This window comes from Nipponia nippon, unplaced genomic scaffold, assembly GCF_047370975.1.
Source record: "Nipponia nippon isolate SJK-2023a ecotype South Korea unplaced genomic scaffold, ASM4737097v1 scaffold_3, whole genome shotgun sequence".
Classification (NCBI taxonomy): Eukaryota; Metazoa; Chordata; class Aves; order Pelecaniformes; family Threskiornithidae; genus Nipponia; species Nipponia nippon.
The window spans coordinates 39,878,292-39,896,105 of record NW_028262347.1 but is presented as its reverse complement, the minus strand read 5'-3'; the positions used below and the strand labels follow the sequence as shown (position 1 = coordinate 39,896,105).

Here is a 17,814-nt window from a genome sequence, read left to right as displayed (position 1 = left end):
GCTCTCCAGCCACTCCTCCCCAAGCCTGTAGCGTTGCATGGGGTTGTTGTGACCCACGTGCAGGACCTGGCACTTAGCCTTGTTGAATCTCATACAGCTGGCCTTGGCCCATCAATCCAGCCTGTCCAGGTCCCTCTGTAGGGCCTTCCTACCCTCCAGCAGATCAGCACTCCCACCCAACTTGGCGTCATCTGCAAACTTACTGAGGGTGCACTTGATCCCCTCATCCAGATCATTGATAAAGATATTAAACAGAACTGGCCCCAGTACTGAGCCCTGGGGAACACCACTTGTGACCAGCCGCCAACTGGATTTAACTCCATTCACCACAACTTGGGCCCAGCCATCCAGCCAGTTTTTTACCCAGCAAAGAGTACACCCATCCAAGCTGTGAGCAGCCAGCTTCTGCAGGAGAATGCCGTGGGAAACAGTGTCAAAGGCTTTACTAAAGTCCAGATAGACAACATCCACAGCCTTCCCCTCATCCACTAAGCGGGTCACCTTGTCATAGAAGGAGACCAGGTCAGTCAAGCAGGACCTGCCTTTCATAAACCCATGCTGACTGGGCCTGATCCCTTGGTTGTCCTGTGCGTGCTGCGTGACGGCACTCAGGATGATCTGCTCCATGACCTTCCCCAGCACTGAGGTCAGACTGACAGGCCTGTAGTTCCCCAGGTCCTCCTTCCAACCCTTCTTGTAGATGGGTGTCACATTTGATAACCTCCAGTCATCTGGGACCTCCCAGGTTAGCCAGGACTGCTGATAGAGGGTTGAAAGTGGCTTGGTGAGCACCTCCACCAGCTCCCTCAGTACCCTTGGGTGGATCCCATCTGGCCCCATACACCTGTGTGCGTCTACGTGGTGTTGCGGGTCGCTCACCATTTCCTCTTGGATTATGGGGGCTTCATTCTGCTCCCCACCCCTGTCTCCTGGCTCAGGGGGCTGGGTACCCTGAGAACAACTGGTCTGACTGTTAAAGACTGAGGCAAAGAAGGCATTAAGTACCTCAGCCTCTTCTTCATCCTTTGTCACTATGTTTCCCCCTACATCCAGTAAAGGATGGAGATTGTCCTCAGCCCTCTTTCTGTTGCTAATGTATTTATAGAAACATTTTTTATTGTCTTTTACAGCAGTAGCCAGATCAAGTCCTAGTTGGGCTTTGGCCCTTCTAATTTTCTCCCTGCATAACCTCACAACATCCTTGTAGTCCTCCTGAGTCCTCCCTTCTTCCAGAGGTCATAACCTCTCCTTTTATTCCTGAGTTCTATCCAAAGCTCTCTGTTCAGCCAGTCCAGTCTTCTCCCCCTCCAGCTCATCTTTTGGCACATGGGGATGGCCTGATCCTGCACCTTTAAAATTTCCTTCTTGAATTAACGTCCAGCCTTCCTGGACTCCTTTACCTTCAGCACTGCCTCCCAAGGGACTCTGTCAGCCAGGCTCCTGAACAGGCCAAGGTCTGCCCTCTGGAAGCCCAGGGCAGCAGTTCTGCTGACCCCCCTCCTTCTCCAAGAATCAAAAACTCTGTCATTTCATAACCGCTATGCCCAAGACGACCTCCAAACGTCATATCACCCACCAGGCCTTCTCTGTGATCGACAGCATAAAGATTAATTTAGAGCAAGAACATAAACTTTAAACCTTCATATGAAGTAGCACATTCCACATCTGATTTCTAATGGCAGTGCAAGATAAATGGCTTGCTTTCACCTTAAAATTAATATTCAGTAAACTAGAAGGACAGTAGTATGTTTTAAAAACTTATTACACTACTTAGTATTTCAAGTTAAAAGGATACCTTTGAAATTATAACTACATATTGTTTGAAAATATTTTGGCGCTGGCACAGAATCTGCAAAGAATAGCCCAAGTTTTAACTTAATTATCCTTTTACAAGAATTGTGGTTTGAGAAAATGCAACAACTTCATAAACATAATAATCACTAAGCGTAATAGCCTTTGGCAATAATGTTCCAAAGCAAGTTTGGATAATCCAAGATAAACCATGACTCCTATTCTTTCTCTCTGTACTTTTGCAGTTAATATAAAAAATTCAAAAGCAAATGAAAATGGTGTGTCTCAGACTGTACAAGCAAACAAAACACAAGCTTCTCTCAAAGCAACACATTACATCCAGCAATTAGTCAACAAGAGTACGTTACAGAAACTGCAATCCAACAACAAAATCTGCAAAAGCTACATTATTTTCTAGAACAGAAATAGAAAGAAACTGAAGAAAATTTAGATACAGTTACATAAGCAGTGTGAAATAACCATTATGCTACTTACGGTGCACTTTAATCCCAGATATTCTATCCATTTATTGCAAACCCTTTGTCTACACTGGAAGACACCCCAAAACAAAAGCACAGAAGCCACTTATCCCTGCCTAACAATATTGCAGATATTTTGAAAGTAATTTAGAACTAAGAAACATGACAATTAGCAACTGGTAAGACAGTAAAACACTGTAATTCAAATTCTATATGTAACAGGTGATATTAGGATAAATTAAGTCAAGTACCCAAAATTCAAAATATTAAAAAAAAAAACAAAAAACAAAAAACAAGCTTTTTCCTAACTGATTCCTAGTCCCCTTTCTTTATCAGTTCCCATTCAATTCCCTATGCTCATCCACTACCTTATCTTATCTTGGCCAGCTCCTACAACTTCTGTTTAACTCCACCAACCTTTGGGCTGCTCACCTATGTGAAACACCCCAGGTTTCCACAGGTCCAGTTCTACATCCGAATTGAATGTATTCTCTATAATAGCTGATCATTACAACACACTAATAATTTGCTTATTCTAAACATATGTGCTTTGATACTGTGTACAACTTCAAGTAAATTATTTAACCCTGAACATTTCGAAGATCATTAACCTAACATCCCTACGCTCCTTCATAAATTCCAACCTATCTATGCTGACTATCTGAATATGCAGATCAATTTCTGTACGTTACCCACTAAATTACAGTAGGAGAAAATTGTTGGTTTTCATTTAGAAGTCAATACTGCTTAACAAGTGTTCTGGAAAGTAACTAGAGAAGCAAGAACATTATGCAAAGCACGTGTACTGATGTTACTTTCCTTGGAAAGGAGAGAGGACTTTTGATTTACATTATTTCAGTCACCTTATATACATCTATAACATCACAAGTGAGAGGGCAGCAAAGTCTAGTGCAGAAGGGAAAACAAACAGTTGGAAAACTTCTAAATAATATATGATGGAACCACAGCCAGATTATATTCATCCCTCACTTCTGCTGTGCCAGCAACTGAAACCCTGTGGTATGCTGCAAGGAGGGCTGCTGTCAAATTCTGAAACTTGCCTAGTGCTACAGACTGATGCAAATTCTTCTGCAGCAGAGAAAGCGACCTTTGCAGGCAGTCCTATCGCACTAGCCTACTTCAAGCAGGATCATGAGCACGTTAACTTTCCCCATTCTAACAGCCCTACACAGCAGCAACATGGATCAGTTAGCCTCCGTGGTGTAATTTTTACATTATTCAATCTAAAATGCATTAATTCTGGGTTGCTGAAGTGATACCTTTTGTCTATTATATTCACTGAACTAGGGCCAAACTGGATAGAACAAAATTGTATGGGTATGTTAATTTTAGCCATTTTTGTAACTCACTATGTTCTGAAGCAATAGCAGAGTTCTTTAATCTCTAGCATATCTAGGCTTCCTTGCCATCAGATAGCCTAGGGAACAAGTAATCATACGATCCTCAAAACTCAGTCTACTACTTGTGTGGTATTGTACATGAACCATTTGAGGCTTTCCCTAGAGAATCATCTATAGTTGACACTTTTGAGCAGTTTAATTACATTTGCAAGCATTTAAAATCTCTGCCAAGTCACTACTATAGACTTATGCCATCAATAGTGAAATATAACCTTAGATGAAGCACATCTAGTAGCTTAGTAAAATAAACTACTAAAATAGATGTATAAATAATGCATAAAATCTGTATGAAAAGTTGCAGGGCACCACATAACCCACTAGTACAATTCATTACATTAGGCACAGTCCTAATGTGTGCCTATGAATGCACACACTTCTTAGGGAAGCATTTACAGTTTTCTTGGAAATAAAATGAAGTTCTGGGAAGTAGCAACCACCATCACCAAGGAGCCAGTGGATAAATTCACTATCCTCACAAGGTGCCAGCCCCCCAGCAAAATCCCTACCTCATTCAGGAGCGAAACACTGAACCACTCACGAATCAGCTGCTAAATTGCTGCAGTTCACATCATGGCCTTTTAAAGCAAGCAAACAAAAAATACTGTAAGGCATACCGTAAACTGATTTACAAATAGTTTGATCATCCACATACAAGATGATCATGCAAAGCAAACCGTATAAAAAAGTGCACTGCCTTCCCCAAGCTATGCTGTCACTATTTTTGAGTTAAAATAAAAAACCAAAACCTACTGACACCCAATTTAACTGTTAACACTTCACCCAAGTGTAAAGCAGCTGGGCAAAACTGTGCTATTCAAACAACTTAAAAATATCTTTAGAGGAAGTGGGAATGATCTACTCACTGTGCCTCTGCACCAGCACAAAAATTTCAAGTCTCAGTAATAACGCCTTTCTATAAAAATATTTTTTTTAAAAACAGCAAAAGTCCCTAGTCCTGAATTACACACTATTTAACAAAACAAACAAACAAAAAAAAGTGGAATTTTCTTCTTCTCAGTATCTTGATTTGGAAAGAAAGTGTGATGGGATTTTAGCACAGAGCAAAAGAAACTAATCTTCTAGGTTTCTGAGATTTTTAACACATTTCCATTCGACAATGGTTTTACTCTCACCAGTAGCATAAAAGCAGTATATTCACAAATACAGATTTGAAGCCCAAAGAAAGTTTAAATAAAGTTTGTTATTAGGGCTAGACTAAGAGTAACTCGGCAAGTAGCTTTTAACATACAAAATTTAACATCAAACATCTTGGTGACAGTTTTAGGTACATTTTATTCATGACTCTAGACTTGCATTTCAAAGACAACACCTCCTTATTCTTTCTAGTTTTATGTTCTTTTTACATGCCCCTATGTAGTTACAAAATTTCCTATAACTACCCACCTCAAAATAGTCCATTCATAATGAAAGGTAATCAGTGATGTAACTTCACTGAAGTTGTGTTTGTATTGGAATTAATTCATAGAAAGCCTTTACAATGAATGTAAACCAAGATCTCTCTAAAATCACTAACAGCCAACCCACAATATTTACTATTCAAAGTAATACGTAAAATACTTCTACTGTTCACCATACACTGCTAGGCTTTATTATTCCATCGTCTCAAGCATTCTTCTGTGATAGTTCCTTGTTTGTTCTGAAGTCAAGAATATAGAAGGCTTTCTGAAGCTACATTTCCTTGGTATAGCACACTTGAGAAATAACATTTCATACAGAACAAACCTAAAATCTAACTCCTTAAAAACCTCATTAATACAGTATTTCACTTATTCTGCTGACAAGGAAGTTTTATATATTTCATTATAAAAGAGTTTACATTCTTTTCAGCTCCTGGGTTATGTCCAATTTTTGACAATCTGAATGCTAGCATTTCTACAGACTAATGATGGAGCAGAACATAAAGCTGAATGCACTCAAGTGATGGAAGAGAGCTAAAGATTTTCTTTCTATAAAAGAATGAACACTAGCTGTCCTTCCCCATCCTACCCCCCAAAAAGAAAATTTAGCTATTAATCAACAATAAAAGCTATGTTAACTTGCATAACTCCATTAAAAGAAAAAATAAAACCCACACACATCTAGGTCACACACTTTTATGTGGGGCATTGGAAAGCAACATAAAGAAATACCTATTCTAGACATTTTGACATCTGACAGCAGGATTAGAAAATAGGGCTTACTTCAAATATGTTTATTTTCTTGAAAAAAATCTAGAACTGTATGTAATCAAGCAGTACAGCAGTTAATAAAAAAACTCTGTCAGTCAATTTCAAAGGAATTAGCTACTAAATGCATACACGTTGAAACAAATACTTAACTTTTTTTGGTGCAAAAGTCTAAAACTACATATTTCGTGTACAATATAAAAACTGATGCTTATGATAGAACACTTCATAAGAATCCAATGCACCATCCTTAATGCACTGCTCGCTTTGTAAGTCAGCACTAGAGCCAATCAATCTAATAGTACCACTGCAACCAGTCATCTTCTGATCAATGCAAGAGGAGTTTGACATATCACATAACAACTGGTTAATATCACTCTACTTATTAGTATAAAGTATTTCATGGTAGTCAACACTTAATCATTTTATGAAGAGCTTTCCCTAGAGTATGCTACTTATTAAGTACTTCAGTCTGTCCTCAAAGCCCCAGCTGTACAGGTTTCTTCCTCTTCAGACATCTTCCTACTCTGAACTACAAAGAAATCATCCTTCCTAAGGAGAGCTTATAACCAGTAAATTCCAAACTGACCGGCATATGATTAAGTTGAACCTTGTTTTTTCTACATATCTCGCTAAGTTTTATCACCTATAGTTCAATGGGAAGTCAAAACACTAAGCAAAATCTTACATGAATCAGGATCTAAACAAAGAAAGAGCTGCTCAAAGCTGTGCTCCAATTTACTTATCAATAGATAAAGAGTACATGAAGCTATCAGAGGTGAGATGCGAACATAAAACTTAATTTAATGGCTTGCCAATTAATTTTTTACACGCTTGTACCTGTGAACCTTAAAACTTCACAAATATTTAAACCAGGGCACAAACATTTACTGCTTGCCTTAGGCTGAGCCCCAGGGTAAATCAGAGGTGCTTATGTCTTTCAAGGGGGAAGACAGGATAGGGGTCACCTTGAGTATAAATAAGTGGCATTGATTTATTTTAACATCAGCAGTGAAGAATTCACAGAAAAATGCTAAACTGATGTGGTATTGGCACAATCAAACCTGTGGAAAGGTACTTTTTAGTTTCACACTACTGACAACATTAAACTACTTTTTACTTTAATATGAAACTATTTAAAAAAACATACCATTTAAAATTACTAAGTTACATCCATTTAACAAATAGAATTCTATGTTACAGCTGACGTTAAGAAATACAAACTCTTCAAGAAACTGTAACATTAAATTTAGCAGACATATATGAAGTTGTGCTCTACAGGACCAGTATATATGGACTTAACAGAACAAGGAACCCTGAAGCAGGAAGAAATAAAAATTTATTAAGCAAACGCACTGACACTTATGGACTAAAGTAATAGTAAAAGAAAACACATTCGTGAAGGTCAAATGATCCACATTCACTGTAGGCACAGAAAATCCAAGACAAATAACTTGAACTTTAGATTTTGAAGGGCACTTTGTTGCCCTTTACTAGTAGAAATATTTCAAGACGCTAAGTGGCCATAAGTATCTTAAAGTAACAGTCACAATATATACTTAAACAGAAACTAGAAGCTTATCTAAGTTTCTGGTATATGTTGTGCCTCTGAGACGAAACACACGTTGCTCTAGAACTGAAAACCCAGAGGACAAGCTGGAAATGCCTCCCCACCTCTGCTATCAGAAAAAGTTCTGGAACTTGGGGAGGGAGGATATAAGCACTGGATAAGAAAGGTTCGTCCATCTACCTGTCTACTAAAAAAAGGAAGAAGTGGGAAGAAAAAAAATGAAAAAAGAAAATAGTGTGTCTGAAGCCTACGTAGCATATTCCCTTTTTCCCTTCCTGTATACATTCTTTTCTAGTCCAGCAGTTTTTAGGAATGGAGTACTCTGGAGTTGCAGGACTGACTGACTGGCATGTATTACTCAATGCCTCTAAATATAGGCATAACAATATTATTATAATACTACTAAATAAATACAACAAAGTTCAAGTTTAGAGCACAATTTATTGGATAAAATTGTATTTAATACTGTCTTGTTCATTACTTTTTAAGACCTAAAATATCTTAACCAAATGCCTCGTAACAACAAAGTTTAATGTAAGGGTATCCTTCTCAGCAAAATTCCAAGTGAAGTTCTCTCAGGAACTGAACATCATCGCCTAAAATTTATACAGTAAATGAAGAAAGAGACAGCTATCAGAAAGATAAGGAAGTAGGCATTCACATTCACACAGAGCATCCAAACATTTGCCAAGTACATGCTTTTAGGAACCTTGAAGTAGGAGCTAATTATTTAAGCATTTAAGACTACCTCCAGTCTAGCTGCACAAATACTGTATGAAACATCCAGCTTACTTTAGCATTAACATTTGTACACCTAAGAGAATTACCACTAAAACTACCACTGCTCTAGTCCTTTTACATTTATGGCAATACAACTTGATGAGTAACACATACACCGCACTCTCAATTTCAAGGCATGAAAGCCTACTCAGATTTTAAGAGCATGAAACACAAGGCAGCTGCCATAACCCAGAAGAATTTCACAACGATTTGATTCTACTATCCTAACACATTTCTAAGTCAGGTACAGCAAGCTATATATTAAAATGGATTATTGTAACTATTATAATTGTTTTACTTTTTGCATTGTATTACCAGCCGAAAACATTCAAATAATGAGGAGCCCCAAAAGTTTAACTTTCACAAAAAAAAAAAAAAGCCAAAAAAAAACCCAAATCCAAAACACAAGTCACTGACTCAAAAACCTTGTGACCCAAAGTTTCATGACAGATGAAAAAAAAAATATTTAGAGTCACTTGGCTTTCCTTATTAATAAAAATGTATTACCTCTGTTAATATTAGCTTTAGTTCTGCAATGAGTCAAGTCTAGGAGATGGCACTTAATACTACTTTTATTGCCAGTTTAATTCAATTTGTGTATCATTTAAATAAAAGCTGCAGATTACATCTGATTTGTCTCACCAAAGAAACCTGCCACGTGAAGAAGAAAACATTTACTAACTGAAATCACATACGATAATAAAAGTCTGCAAAATCTGACATTATACTCACACAATAGAGTTTAAAGAATGCCACCAGTGCTCTTTGCTTACTCTAAAGTAAAAAGTATAGTCATCAGACAAGCGAACCGGATTTGGAAGATACACAGCAACATACATTTCACAGGTCTCTATAAGAAAAGGTCCAAAGGTAACACGCATCCCTGTCAGCTTTGGCAGATAAAAATGTAGTTCATCTGTACAAGTGGAGAGGCAACAGGATGCTCTAATACCCATGAAGAAAAGTCAGAGGTGCAATCATTTTCTCATGTAGTGGTATTAATGTACATAACATACAATTATACTCAAAAATGTCCTAAATCAAAGTGAAGAATATGACATGAAATATAAGTAAAGACATGGAGAGGGGAGGAAAAAAAGAGGAAAAAAAGATAGATTTGAGCGCCAAGGGTAGCAGGGAAAAAGAAGAATATGATGCAGAAATATGAGATGCAGGTCTTCGAATTCAAAGACAATGAGCTTTAGCTTGATGAGGAAAACTAGCAGTCAGACTACTGAAAAATCGTACCAGCTGTATTTTAAACAGAGTGCAGAGATAGGAATATCAGGAGGAGAGGGAGGAGGTACTTGAAGTACTCCAGATGACAGATACAGGCCTAAACTTCATTTGTAAAGACAGAAAAAGAAAACGTGGTCTTGAAAATGTTGTTTGGACAAGGAAGAAGAAGGATATGAATAAAACATGACTGTGGATTCAAGGAGAAGAGGGGAAAAAAAAAGAGAGTTACTCCCAAACAACTGCTCTGGGCTAGAGAGGATTATACCACTGTATGCAGCATCACAAATGGCAATCAAATACGTTAAGTTTGAGAGAGATGATAATGAGTTCCAAGACATTCAAAATGTTTATGATAATCAGAAACACTGCAAGGAAATGCAGGACTGAATGAAGGCACATAGAGCCATGAAACTCCACAAAGAAATGCAGTAACCTAAATAAAGAAGATGGCATGCAAGATTTCTATCAACGTTGTACACCTCAGGATTAGTGGGAAGAGGGTACAAAAGAGGGCAGATGCTTGCAGCAAGTAGCACCACAGATGCTGAAGAGGGACAAGGCTGTGACAGACAGGCAAGTTTCCCTACGTCACATCTCTTCTTATTCCCACAAAGCTAAAGCTGCTTAGCTATATGCTTTATAAAAAGTGCAACTACACTTTGAAAATGTAAATAATTTTTTTTATTGTACTATTGTACCACCTGACAGATGCATAACAACTACTTTCAATTACAATTATTGTAGTGATTTAAAATCAAGAGCATATTTTATTTAAACTAAAATGTGTAATCTAATTACATGCTTCGATCAGTGTTTGAGTTACTGAAAAATACAGACAGCTCCAAAGAAAGGAGTATTACACCCTCTACTTCTAATGGTTGGCTGAAAAGGCTAAACTTGTTGAGTGACATAAAGGAAAAAAAAATGTTCCCTTGTGTTCCAGTAAGATTTTTTTAAAAGAAAAATTACAAATGTGCTTTAAAGAATAAATTGAAATAGATTTTTTTTTTTTAAACAGAAATACAACAAACTCTAAGATGTCAGAAGAATCTTAACATACTTCCCTGAAGAAGTAGCCCTCCCTGTGTTTGCCTGGTATCTTATTTGCCTTTGGTTTCAAAACTCTAGGCTTGCCAAGAGCTATTCCTTTCAAAACCTCAGGAATTCCATTACTAGTTTTAAGCTAAATTAAAAGAAAATAGAAGCATTCAACGCATGGCAAAAGTATGCACAAAGTGTTTGCTGATACTCATAAACAGACTGAAAAATTTAGACACGTCTGAAGGATAACTGCTGCACAGTCAGCTCTGTTTTGCTTTGCTGTGCAGCTAAGCAAAAAGCTACTGCTGTCATTTTAGAAAAGCTCAGTATAAGATACATTGCTACCAAGATCGAACACAGCACTAGATCATTCATTTTTCACTTTAAGCTTATATATAAACCAGAGTTTTCATCTCTGCAGGGAAAAAAAAAAAATAGTGGCAGTTTCCCCTTTAAAGCTACTGCTTCAAAATTTCCATTTGGGAAAAAGATGTCACACTGTCCTAAGGCATGGCAAAACCAGTCAACTCTCCACCCTGTCAAACATCTTGCAAGTAATGAAGACATTCCATCTCAGAAATACGTGTAATACTGTGCTGATGAATATCTTTCCAATGTTCACATAACGGGTCCCTTCCAACTCGCAATATTCTATGATTCTAAACAAGAGTATTACTACAATCACTTTTACTGATTAAATTATGTTAAGAATGAAATGTCCCCACCTGCATATTGTGCCAGGTGTCATACTAACGCACAAGAAGATACTATCCCTGTGCAAAGCAGTTAAGAAAATTTGCTCGAAAGACAAATGCTTCAGTTGTGTCAAGGTGAGTAATCCCAGCAGATAGGAACTACTACGCAGTTTAACTTCTTTGGCAGTAGCCAAAGGAAAACAGTGGAAATATCAACACACCAGTTTAAACTGCAGCTCCAGTGAGAGACAGATCAAAGTTCTGTATCATCCATTAGAAACACAGGAATCCAGGTACCGGCATACAGGATAGAGAGTCTATTTTACCCTTGAAAAGGCAGGAAATTAAAGCAACTTTTCACCATTGAGTCAGCACACAGTAACGGATCAGTGGTTTACAGTAACCGTCACCACTGTATGAATGACAGCAGCAGCATCTCAACCCTGCCAGGACCAAAATCACTATGAAGAAAAGCCAAGGAAAAGAAGTCAGTTCTTCAGACTAAAAGCATGGTGCCCCAGTCTCTCCTCAGTTTGGAGTACAGTCCAGGAAAGCCATCACTATTTCAGATACGCCAACTGCCCTATAGTTTCCAGCTTTTATTACAAGCACAGACAATTCATACATTATTTCTGAATCACATTTTCCTCAACAGAACAGTAACAGACACATGTACAAGAAACAGCTGAATAGCACGAAATACCTTTGCCACAAGATACACGCTCATCATAAATAAAGGAAAAGAAAAAGGATAAGCTAAAACCTACATTGGGGACTTTTTTTTTAAATCCTGTTTCATAAATGTACCAACACAAGAGATGTTTCTACCAACAGCCAATACTGAACCTGAACCTTTACATCCAAAAAAAAAAAAAAAAAAAGCTCTGTGAGAAGAAGTGGCAGGTCTAGTAATTGTGGCTGCTTCTGGAAGCTGACGTAAATAAAGGTGGCCGTCCAGCATGGGCGGCTATGATAGCAACGACACGCAACACAACCATTTTACACTTGCAGTAATTCAGAGGAACACATTCCCTAACACAGATATTAGCATTACTTTGTCAACTGAGATTCAGGCAAAAAGTTTAGGGATTATCCTGGACCACCTGAGAAGTCAGTGACAGATTAAGTACAGCTCATGTGACAAGAAGCTTCTCATCTCACTACTCCACATATGGATGTGAAAGCATTTTAGAAGAACAACAAATAAGACATGAAATTAAAGTAGTCTAAGACAAGAGAAGGAAACAGTCAGTAACCATGCCATTTGCACAAATTAGAAAAGAATGCATAGTCAGTCCCAATCATGCAATAATCATGAAATTTTATTGTATAAACATCAGAAATTAGTTATTAGTTCTTTTTATTAAAGCCAAGGTATAATTATTTCTGTTGTCATTTCAAGCTTGAGGGAAAGATTGAAATTCTGGAGAACCACAGGGCTCCAGGAACATGTGCCTCAATAAAGAGTGAGCTGAATTGGTTGTCATGATTGTTGCCACCTTACCAGAAGCAGTGAAGAGGAAACTTTGAAGAGTACGTTATACTTGGAGAATACATGTCATATACACACACATTTATATGCATACATACTTATATGAGAAAACACCACACATCAGTTTATCACCAGTTCAAGTTCAAATAGAATGTTCACATCTAATTGATTACACAGAAGGGCCAACCAGAAAAGATGATGCTTAAGAGTGGAAAATTCAAAGTCTGTTATTATTAGGACTGCTGTTCTACAACATATACACAACTAAAATACCATCTGTATACACTGCATGAAATTACACATATCTCTGGACAGCAGTTTTCAGCCAACAGCTCCTCAAATAGCTTTGATAAAAAAAAAATGATGTTATTCAGTAGCAAACAAAAATAAAACCCATTATGTTTGTTTCAGAAAACGTCACTGAAAAGCTGCAGATAGGTCACCTCTTCCAGCAGTAGCTGCTGCCCACAGTTACTCATCGCCACCCAGCAAAGAGAGGTTACCACCCATAGAGACTTGCAAGAGAGTAAATCGTGTAAGAGCACACTAATCCACCTAAGGAAAAATTAATCAAGGTAACTGACCAGTGAAGGTAGATCGAGCTAATACTGCCCATTTAACCGCTGATTATGCCTGAAGCACATAACACTGCATACAGCTTCTTTGGTGGAAAGGATCATTAAGTATGGCAATCTACGGCACAGCAGTAGAGACAAACAGCTGGGGGACACAGTATCTACAATTTTCACAGATGTTTGCCAAAAAACAAAACAAAACAACAACAACAACAACAACAAAAAAAAACACACCAATGCCTATCCACATCCTGAAATATTAAGTACAACTTCTGTGATAGCCTGAAAGCCTTAAGACAGATTTTGAAAACTACTAAACATTAAATAGTTACTTAAGAAGAAAAGTCACATACTGCCTCCTAGGAAACTGTCCGAAGTTATATGTCTTAGGCCAGCCTCATCATTTTCATAGGTTTGTTCGTCTGGGTTTTTTAATCTACTTATTACTACAAAATATCTTGCAGTTTTCTTAGTGGACACTCTGATCACTGTCTTTTCTGATTTTAGTCTTTTAAATTTAAAAACTCGATATACATGCTGAACAAATTCATTGTTTCAAGAATTTGATGGATGAACAGCAGTTATAAACAGGAACATATTTTTCCCATTAAGTACCACTAAAAGAAACAATAGGTACCAAATAAAAATACTAAAAATTGGAGTTACTATACAAAAGGCCAGATTCTTCCCTCAAAATCCCTTCGAAGTACATCACGAAATCAGAGACACGCTGCCAAGGATTAAGGGGTCCTAGATGTAAAATTTGCCCATGAACCATAACTGAACAATGTATTCAAACCCACAATGCCGTATGAGCTTAACCTCACTGAATTAGGCCAGTATCGAATATACTTTAAACTGGCATAATGTGTCACTGTCACCAAAAGAAACAGACACACCCTGCTCCCCTTACTGCTTGCTTCCACCCCCATCTTTGCGCCAGCACAAATGTTTGTGCAGCAAACTGATCCAGCTTAAACCTAACCCTCCCCTCCCTGCCCCTCCCCCAAGTTAGTTCAAACCTCAACCCAGTTCACCACATAACCATACAAGTATTTGCCTGCACAAAGGAGGAAGCAGCAGAGCAGGGTGGCAACAAACAGGACCATGTTTTTCAATGGTGGAGCTGGTCCATGCCGGCTGTACGCCTATGCAAAGCAGTAGGTTGCAGGCCAGAGTCCCGTAACATCAGTCTCACAGGTTCAGGCCTACGCAGTGCCGCTCTTCCCCTCCCTTTCTCGGATCCCATCTCTTCGCTCAAACGGTCAGTGATAGGTATGCAACTGCAGGGTGAGTCAGTTCAAGGTGCTGAGTCAATTAAAAAACTAACTATAAAAAAAAAAAAAAAGTTGGTAGTTTTCAGCCAGTTCAGCTTCCTGAACCAGCTCCCAGTGCAATCCTGACCGGCAGAAGGAAGAAAGAGGAAGAAGAAGGCTGGGAAGGCAGAAGGTCCAGTTTTGATCAGCTTATGACACTTGCGGAAACACACTTGTACGCCGCCACATTTTAAATTTAGAAACTTGCCAGAGCAGCTGAATGTGATTATTTTTAATTAATTTGTTCCTAAGATTAAACCTTGTCCCATTTTTTTTTTCCCCCAGAAACCTAAGCAGCCATAGTCTACTTGGGCACAGGCAGCAGGAAGAGAGGCCAGTTCACTATATTCACCAGTTTCACTCTTCGTGTTTAATAACATGAAGATAGAGCATTAGTCACCCTAACTTAATGATACTTTCACCAGATATTCTTTTAAATATCATTAATTAAATCACCTCAGATATTTGCATAGGAAGAACATACACGTAATAAAACGAACGCAGTCATGTTAAGTATTATCTTAACTGTAGTTTAGTATTTCCAAGGAATTTAAACAATGGTTCAGGTGACTAAAGTGGTCTTATAAACCTCTCTGCTGTGAAGTGAATTTCATCCACTATTCAAAAAGTTGTTTTGTTTAAACTGCAAGACCCAATGGTCACAGAAGGGAACAAAATTCATTTCAATGAGTTCAGAATCAGACCCCTAATAAACATGGATATAGCTACTGTCAAGCTAATTTTTGAACAGTGAAGTATTGTCTGTAGGAGTACAGACAGACTGTTAGAAATAATCTTGCTGACTTCCAAACAATAGAGTTTATTACTGGATCATTAGTTTTAGCAGGGAATTATCTCCATGGCAAGTAAATATATTTGTTTACATTCATCCAGTTAACGAAGAAACATAATCATATCAATTCAAAAGACAAAACATACCAACGTTACAGTTCAAGAACGGTACAACTGAAGTGCAGACTCAGATTCATGTATCTGCAAACTTACCAAGTGCCATACATTTTTCCAGTTTATGAAACTCTCCTTCTCTTACAAGGATAGATTCTTCCACAAACTACCACCTGCCCATTGCAACAATTTAAGACAACCTTTCTTCTCTTTAACAGAAATTTCTTGTACGATGAAAAAGTGTTTCAAACTACTCTGCCTGTAAGAATTACACAGAAATGAGAACAGTTTATTTTGACTACAACTCACCACCAACATTTAAGACAAGACACTGAACTGGAAAGTGAGCAAAACCTTGGAAAGCCTTTTAACCATATACACATACAACTGCTGGCACGTTGTTTCAACAAGCATTTTCAAAACATTCTTGACACAGAGGCAAATAAACTCAGCGAATCTCAGTCAAGGATAATGTTCTTAATCACCTTCCATTTGGAATGGAGTTAACAGTTTTTGGACTTGAACTGGTGATTTACCCTGATACAGGTTTCTTTTTAAGCAGGCATAGACAGGTGTGCTTTTCAAATGTACTTGCTATCTGAGGAAAACGAACAACAGACTTGCCTGGCAGTTCTGCTGACTTTAACAAGAAAACAGGATGCTTCTTGGACCTGAACCCATGTGTCTTAATACCAAATCACTTTTAACACAGCAATAAATCTTAAAAAAATTAGTTTTTCATTTCCCTAAATACAAACATGTTTTAGAGCTAGCAGAGCAGATTTAATGACAGGTTCATAATATAGAATTACTGCTAACATTAACACCATTAAAGAAAGATAAAAAATACTTATTCAGAAAACTTCTTTGCTTATTACACTAACTGTCACTTTGTCACTAGCACTTTAACTAAAAAAAAGCTAAAAAAATTTCAGACTATTCAAAGAAGTCACAAAGAAAAAACTTTTTAAAAATATTAACATCAAACCACAGTTTGCAACTTTTTCAACACTTACTAAAATCAACCCTGATTTCTACAGTATGTATTCATTGCAATAACAGTATTATTTTCAACTCACAGTCCAACAACATTCCTAGTGATTTCTAATCATGATTATCACTTCTTACACGTTAACATTGAACAAGATGCAGTGACCAGGAATATGAGAAAACGTGCTTTCATTTTCCAGAAAATCAGGTTTAGATGGAGAACCGAGCCAAACGAGTACTGAGACACCTTTTGACCTTTGTGATTCTTCAGATCTATCCTTACCACATTCGCATACAGGGATATGTCAGAGAACGGGGAGTTTAAAACGACAAGCAAGCAAGCTACATATCGCTTTCATTCACACGCACAGCACCACTGTGAGAAGCCCGGAGGACCCCCCTCCCCTCGGGAGGCTCTGTCTGCTGACCCTAACCCATTGACCCGACAGGGCTCTCGGTTAGTCTCAGGGCTTGCACCTCGACAGCCCCTGGACTCGTTGGGGCGACGTGGAGCAGAAAACTTGTCTTGAGAGGCATGTGACAGGAGCAGCTGACCTAGAGGAAGGTGCAAGCGCTTGACAGGTCACGCAAGATGAGACTCGACTCCCAGACACCCCAAGCACCGAGCAGGCGGGCGCTCAGGCAGCCGGGATCCGCAGCCCGCGCCAGACCGGCCTCCAGCAAACCAACCGCCGGGACAACGTTAACGGCTCCTCTTTTGTTTTTAAACTCACGCTCCGCTCATCCACCCCCGCTCCCTCCCGCCCCCGCCCCGGAGCCAGGCGGTGATCCCCCCACAGGCCTGCCCGCCCACAAACAACCCCCGGCCGCAGCCCCTACCCCGTGCCCTCGCCGGTCCCCGCCCCGGGGGGGGGGGGGCGGGCAGCCGCCAGCCAGCTCTCTCCACCCCCACAGCGAGCCCCCCGCACCCCAGACCCACACCTCGGACGGGGAAGGAGGGCAGGTCCCACCGCAGGGCACGTCCAGCCCGGCTCCCACGGGAGGAGGCGAGACGCGGGGCCGCTCCCGCCCATGGAAGAGCCGGGCCCGGCCCCGGGAGCCTCCGCTGCCGCCCCCTCCCAGCGGAGCCGGCTGGGCACCCCCGCGGTGAAGGAGCCAGGGAAGGGGGGAGGACCAGCACCCACCTCCGCCATGAGCCCCGCGCTGGCCGCCGGGCCGAGCCGAGCCGAGCCGGCCGGGCCGCCTGTGACGGGCGAGACGGCGGCCCCGCGTCGCGCCGCGGGTAACGGCTGCGCCTCCCGATAGCGGCAGCAACAGGGCCTCGCTCTGGGACGGACTCTGCCCGCGACAACTTCCGGGGCACGGCGCGAAC

At 39.6% G+C, this 17,814-nt stretch overlaps 1 protein-coding gene across 1 annotated transcript in view; it reads right to left on the bottom strand.

Annotated features, from left to right (window-relative positions):
• Positions 1-17,775, bottom strand: part of FRS2 (fibroblast growth factor receptor substrate 2) — a 55,195-nt gene extending 37,420 nt beyond the window's left edge. The window contains exon 1 of the mRNA XM_087767850.1: positions 17,627-17,775. The gene's annotated coding sequence lies outside the window, so the exon portion shown is untranslated. The remainder of the gene's footprint in view (positions 1-17,626) is intronic.
• Positions 17,776-17,814: the final 39 nt, after the last annotated feature.